The sequence below is a fragment of the Lactuca serriola genome, chromosome 8, assembly GCF_051521515.1.
Source record: "Lactuca serriola cultivar US96UC23 chromosome 8, Lser_US96UC23_V15, whole genome shotgun sequence".
NCBI lineage: Eukaryota > Viridiplantae > Streptophyta > Magnoliopsida > Asterales > Asteraceae > Lactuca > Lactuca serriola.
The window spans coordinates 262,324,563-262,331,949 of record NC_136415.1 but is presented as its reverse complement, the minus strand read 5'-3'; the positions used below and the strand labels follow the sequence as shown (position 1 = coordinate 262,331,949).

General features: G+C 39.6%; 1 pseudogene; it reads right to left on the bottom strand.

Annotated features, from left to right (window-relative positions):
* Positions 1 to 5,435: 5,435 nt before the first annotated feature.
* LOC145071795 (5S ribosomal RNA) lies at positions 5,436 to 5,552 on the bottom strand (annotated as a pseudogene).
* Positions 5,553 to 7,387: the final 1,835 nt, after the last annotated feature.

The window sequence follows — 7,387 nt, the reverse complement described above, 5'->3', positions numbered from 1 at the left end:
TCGACAGTGTCATGTTTTAAAGAGAATTTTCCCTGAAATACTATCATTCCCAAATACGGTATTTGACTTTAAAGAAAGTAGGAGAATATCGCTAGTAAAATACTAGGGGAAAATAACATATGCCTCAGCAGAAAACATTGCTGACTAAGGCAAAAGAAATCATAGACTCCAAGAGAGTATCGAATGAATGATACGCCTGACTCAGTCTAATAAAAGGAAACACAGACCCCAGACGGTATCAAATGTACGATACGGCTAGCAAGGTCTAAAACAAAGAAACACAGACCCTAGCCAGTATCAAATGAACGATACAGCTAGCAAGGTCTAAAACAAAGAAACACGGACCCCATATAGTATCAAATGAACGATACAGCTAGCAAGGTCTAAAACAAAGAAACACAGACCCCAAACAGTATCAAACGAACGATACAGCTAGTAAGGTCTAAAACAAAGAGTGATCCTAAGAGTGTTGTTTCATAAATGCAGTGTTAATTCTCGTTACCTTAAGGCCATGAATTATAAGGTAAACCTAGAGATACTCGTAACCATACTGATTGACACTAGAGTACTTGACGCCCTGCAAGCATCGGAAGAAATATGACATTTGTCACCCCTTAGCTTGGTAGGTCGTGGACTGTAGCTAGCAGTCAGGGTGAGGGAGTGTCAATCCCGTATAGATCTATACACATAATGCCCGCTCTCCCTACAGGAGACTCTGGTTACCAACTCGACAACGGGGAGATCCGTGTCTTGAAGATGCATCTCGTATTCTGAATTCTGTTAGAGGCGCTGAAGAAATGATATAGACTCGCGTATGAACTGACTCTTATGGAATTCTCGTACTAGAAAGAGTAAATAGAGGCTCCTTACTATTCCTGTAATAGTTACTAGTGTCTCTGATCTATGAATGATGAATGGAAGGATGCCCTTGCTACCCAAGGGAAATGAACTGGCCAATGTAAACCTTTATGTCTATACATGTATACATGATATATAAGTAATGTTTAAATGACCTTCGGATGGATATCCGATACCCACCAGACCACATCCCAACGAGGAAAAGGAAATAGGGTGAACTAGCCTTCCTAAGTCCTTTAAACATTATTTATATAACTATACAAGTACAGGCATGCATTTAACGAAGTAGAAGCATAGAAGCATAGAAGAAAACTTTGACAAAAACTTTGGAAAACCTTTACACTTAAGAAAATTGTGACTTGTTATCCTTTTGTAAAATAAGCTTGAAGACCTTTGGAAATCCTTTGAAAACCTTTCATAAACAAGTTTCGAATGTAATTTTGATAAAACAATATAAGTAAAGAAAACCTTTGTTTAAAATACTCTTGTAACTGGTTTTAAAGTAAAATATACAACACGAGAGATAATTTTGAGAGAAGATTTAAACAAGTAAAGACGTTTTGGAAAACCATCTATAGTATTATACTTGGTAAAACAGCTGAAAGTGTAATAAATCCTTGTGCATGCGGGTGATTAATCACATATGATTGATATTATAACTAGCATGTTTTAACTTGTATTCCCCCCCCCCCCCATAAAAGCATGTAAAAACATTTAAAGGGTTAATTCAGGGGTATGAACTCAACTGATGTAAGTGGATCGAGCGGAGGTGCCGGTTGGGTTCTCGGTGTCAAATGAAGACATGAACACACTTAGTGACCTATTAACATATGATTACATATGTTTACATACAATTAGTAATTATAATACTAATTAAACATGTAAACGCATCCTAATGTGCAGAAAACACTTTGGTCAAGTGCTAGGGGGGCTATTAGGTTGCAAATAAGGGAGTGTATGGCCTAGATAGGGAGTTTACTCTTCCAGAGTAAACTCTTTATAGAGTTTACGGCCCTAAGACCATATCTCCATGAGTTTACGGCCGCAAACTCATGGGTGGTGCATTCTTTGATGCTTCAAGGTCTTATCTCACTCATAGAATCATGCTAGAGTCGAATTAAGGGCTAAGAAAGTGATTGGGGCTCAAAATGGACACAATAGGGAGTTTACGGTTCATTGACCACTCCTTGAGGAGTTTACGGCTGTAAAAACATGATTTTACTGTCGTAAACTCATGTTTTCCCCTTTCTTTTGTTGTTTGGTGGTTCTAGACTATGTAGGCAAGGTTCTAGTCACTTATATGAGCATAGGAAGGTGTTAAAGGCACTTAAACACCTTGGAAAGGTGTTTACGGTCTATGAAGGTGTTCTTGGGGAGTTTACTACCTTAAACACATGAGTTTATGGTAGTAAACTCATGTTAGTCCATGAATCATATGTTTTGGTGGTTGTAGGTTAAGCATACAAAGTTCTAGGTCCAATTCTAAGCCATATAAAGTGTTAAGGGCACTTTAACACCCTTTGGGGGTGTTTATGGTCTAAGAAAGGGTGTTTACGGTCCAAGAACCTTCTTGCGCCATAAACTCAAGTGTGACTTATTTTTGTATGGTTTGGTGCATCTCAAGAAGGAATATAAGGTTCTATGCACTCAAGGAAGTTCATAGAAGCTTTTGGAGGTGTTTAAGGGGTAGTTTAACACCCAAAAAGGTGTTTATGGTCCTTGAAGATGGGTTTACGGTCTAAGAATGTTCTTAGACAGTAAAATCATGTTTACTCCCCATTTGTTACGATTTTGGTGTTCTAAGTCCTTTCATGCAAGCCCCTAAGTCATTGCTAAGCCTTAGAAGTGGTTTGGAGGGGTTTTTGGGCACCAAAACCCTCTTTCAAGGTGTTTACAGTTTTGGTATGCTCCCAAGACCGTAAACTCTTGTTCTTGGGGGTTTTTGGATGTTTAAGCCACGAATTTGCAAGCTAGATGAGATAAACAATAAGCTAGGAAGGTTAACTTACCGATGTGAAGCTCGAAGGGGCGTTTTTTGACCAAAACCCGATTTATAGAGAGAGAAAGTGTCTAAGGTGGGAAAAAGGTGGGGATGAAACCTACTCAACCCTTATATAGGGTGGAGTTTATGGCCTGGTTGGGGGTTCACCCGACACCAACCGCTAACGTGGTTTTTCACGACTACCGTTAAACACGACAAATTTTAAAATTATACCATCTTAATTTTGGTTCGCTTGACGAATATTATTTAAAATATTCCGACGGGTTAAAATTCGGTCAAAAAGATTTTTGGGATAAAGTTGGCTAATTTATGACGTGCTTAATTTTGACGTTAAAACTAACAGAAATTTTTGGGTTGTCACACCTATACCCTAAAGCCACGTCCCAACGAGGAAAAGGAAATAAAGTGAACTAGCCTTCCTAAGTCCTTTAAACATTACTTATATAACTATACATATATGGGCATACATTTGACAATATACAAGCATAAAAGAAGTTTTGTAAAACCTTTGAAAAGTTTAATACTAAGAAACGATGACTTGATGTCAGTTTGTAAAATGATTTGAAAGTATTTTGTTTGATAAGGCAGTTTAAGTATAAGGAAAACCTTTGCTTGAAAACAAATTTGTAACAGATTTTGAAAGGAAACTTACAGTACATAAGACAGTTTGATAAAGAGTTTTAAACATGTAAAAACGTTTAAGAAAGTCATTTGAAGAAATATGTTTGGTAAAACAGTTAGCGTATAGTAAATCCATTTGCAGGCTAGTTATTAATCACATGTGATTAATATAATAACTAAACATGATTCAACTTGTATTCCCCCCCATAAAGCATTTATAAACATTTAAAAACATTTACAAGGTTAATTATGGGGTATGAACTCACCTGCAGTGAGTGGTTTGTTCGGAAGTGTCGGACAAGTTGCTAGGTGTCAAGTGAGGACTTGAACACACACAATGATCCTAGTTATCATATAATAAACATATATGTAATCAAATTAGTCAATTAATAACTAATTAATCAAGTTAAGACACCCTAGGTCCTAAAAACACTTTGATTCAAGTGCTATAGGCACCAAAGGGTTGCACCTAAGGGTTGTATGACATGTCATTGGAGTTTATGGCCCATGAACCACCCCTTTATGGAGTTTACGGCCCATGACCATTTACCCATGAGTTTAGGGCCGTAAACTTATGGTACTAAGTGCCAAATTGTGTTTTGAGGTCTTACAAGTCATGATTGGACATCAAATGATCAAGTCCAAGCCTTAGGAAAGCATTAGGGGCATAATATGACCACCTTGTGGAGTTTACGGCCAAATGACCATATTCTTATGTGTTCATGGCTGTAAACTCTCTTAGGGGCATGTTTCGATTGTTGTTTAAGGTCTTAAACACTTCTAGGAAGGTTCAAGGTTGGCATCCATCGCTTAGGAAGGGACTAATGTCCATTTTACCACTAAAAAAGGGGTTTACGGCTCAAGAACATCCTTGGCCGTAAAATCCTTTATTCTTGTGTTATTTGATGATTTTCAAGTGTTATCAAGTTCATATTAAGCACCCAAGAAGCTAGGGCAAGTGTACTTACAAGATAGAAGCTTGATTTGGGGTTTAAGGTCCAAGAACACTAATGTGTGTTCATGGTGTTTTGAAGATCTAAGTAAAACACAAAATTGAATGGATGAAATGATGTATAAACACTAGGTGTTATGTGATAACAACAAATCAAGTCGAGTAACACTTACATTTTCGGGAGATCGGGTGAAAGACGGGATGATAGTTGAGAGAGAATAGAGGGTGTTCTTCATAATGGAAGTGAAAAGTGAGGAGTTTCGGGAGTAAACTCATGCCTAAGGCATGAGCTCACGGCCACTAGGGAGTTTACGGCCCAAACTCTAAAAGTTTGGCCGTGAACTCCTTATTAAGGTGGTATGTGCGGTTTTTCAACTCTAAGACTCGAGACAGTACTTCCTTTCATCCGTTCGTTTGAAGAATAAATACTAAAAACACTCAAACAAACTTTAAATTGGCTAACAATTATTAGGAATGTAATTGACTTTTAATTTAAGTGCTTGACTTTAAAGTTTGAACCAATGAAAATTCCGGGTTGTCACATCATCCCCCGTTAAAGGGAATTTCGTCCCGAAATTAAAGTCTAAGCAAATAAAGTAGTTACAGATAACTAAGCGAATAGATGAGTATATTTCAATTTCATTTGATCCTCGCACTCCCATGTGAATTTCAGTCCTACTTCACAATCGGGATGCGGCTTTACTTCGTCTGCTTGACCTCACGGTCCATGATCTCTACAGGTTCGATCTTCCACGAAGGCGAGGATCTCATTGATCTCGATCTCGCCGAGTGGGATTAAGAGATTCCTGACGGAAAGGTATGTTTTCAAGCTCGAGATGTGAAGGGTAAAATGTATGTTACTGAGTTCACGGTGTAGGTTGGGTTTGTGAGTTACATGGCCGATTCGGGCAAGAATCCCGGAGGTTCTAACTATCTTGGATTTAGCTTACTACGCTTTCTGAAGCGTATCAAGCCTTTCCAGTGTGAGGCCTCCAAAAGGATTTGGCCTCTCACTTGGATTTCCCAGTGGGTCACCCATCCTAGTACTACTCGCCCAAGCACGCTTAGCTACGGAGTTCTGATGGGATCAGGTGCATTAGTGCTGGTATGATCACACCCGCTGAAGTATGTCTTCTTGAAGAATAAGACTGGAGTTCTCAAAGGTGAGGAGCTTGGTCTTCTCATTCTTTTGTTGAGTAGTCGTTAAGCTGTCCAGACGGTTCTCGTGTCTCCGTTAGTGTGTGACTGTAGGGCGGTCAGGTTACAGGAGTCGTATTAGGTTCTAAGTTCATTCGCATGACGATGCGAGCACTCGTAATCTTGGGCAGTCTCCATCCTGAAGTTCATACATGGTTCATCAATCGCAGTCTCGTGTATACGAGTCGTATATAATTAAGATTGAAAAGGTAGTCGAATAAATGATTCTTCTTTAACCTCACATCCCAACGACGAAAAGAAGTTAAAGTGGAATCATCAATTCTAAACCTGTAGAACCTTGATTATATACCACCCCTATGTATACATTCTTCAACGATAGATCCACCATATGGGTCTTTGGATTGAACTTGACGTACTATACGAGTGGTACTTTGGGGAGGTTTGCTGAGGTTTCTTCAGAAAGGATAAGAAACATGAGGTACTCTATGAATGAGCACTTCGGTGTTATGGAATGACGGCTTCGCTAGAAAGACGATTCTGAAGAAAGAGATGTGCGCACGAAACTGGTATTGTGCGAATTGAATTGAATCTAGTGGTATAATAATATCGGACATACTTGAAAGTAAAGACACTAGAGTAACTATAGGAATGCTGCTGCGAACAAGGTATACTACAAAAGGAAAGTATACGCAACACGAGGGTCCCTTTACTGACGGGATCTTGCAAAAGATAAGACGCGAGTTGCACTAATTTAAAACGGTTTATAAGTCTGTTATAACGAAACGCCTTAATTACATTACCGTGGGTCCGGAGTAGTTTCTCCTGCGGCAGTGATCCTTAGCATTTCCCCGTCTACGTCGGAGTTCTTTGTTATTGGACAATCCTTCTTGAAGTGCCCTATCTCACCGCATTGGTGACATATCGGGCTGGTACTAGCATTGGTGGTGGAAACGAGGTGTCATGTGGACGTGGGTGCTTTCGTTGTTCTCCCTTTTCGGGCAATTTCTTTTATAGTGTCCAGTCTCACCACAATAATAGCAACCCTGGCTGTCTCTAGTGGTGGTGGTTCCACAGAAACGGGCAATGTGTCTTAGTCTGTTGCAATTGATATATTGCAATACCCGGCAGGCTCCATTATGACGATAGCTACACTTGCTACACTTCGGGAGCGTCCCCTCATATTGCTTGCGTCCCTTTTGGGCTTGACGATTCCATTTCTTGAACTATGAGTTGTGGCTTCGCGAGCCTGCGACTGTTATCGTTTGTTGGCTTACTGGATTGATACTACGATCGGGATTTTCAACCCATTCGTCAACATTGCTTGCGTTGATAGCGTTACAGTTTGCAAGGACAGCTATCATGGCAGCCATCACAACAGCTGTAACTGCGGCTTAGAAAGTAGCGGTGTCCATAGGAAAGGCAGGGGTTTCGTTGTTCGGTTGACTGTTTCTGAACGACGACATGATTCTGTAACACAAAAGATAAGGATTTTATGAGCAATTTTGGGTTGACCCTAGATGTACTTCGATCACTCAAGTAAAGAGTAAGAGTATGTTCTCGAAAGTTTGACCTACATCCCTATGATGCAGTCCTAGTATGGATTGGAAGTATGTTCATGAAGGTTTGACCTACATCCCTATGATGCAGTCCTAGTAAAGAGTGGAAGTATGTTCGTAGAATGGTCTTAAGATGCTTGGCGTTTAAAACAGGGTACCATCAGTTGGTAAATAACATGATCCAACCCTTGAAAAAGAATCGGGAATGATCCCTGAGCTAAATTTCCCTAGTTCAATAAC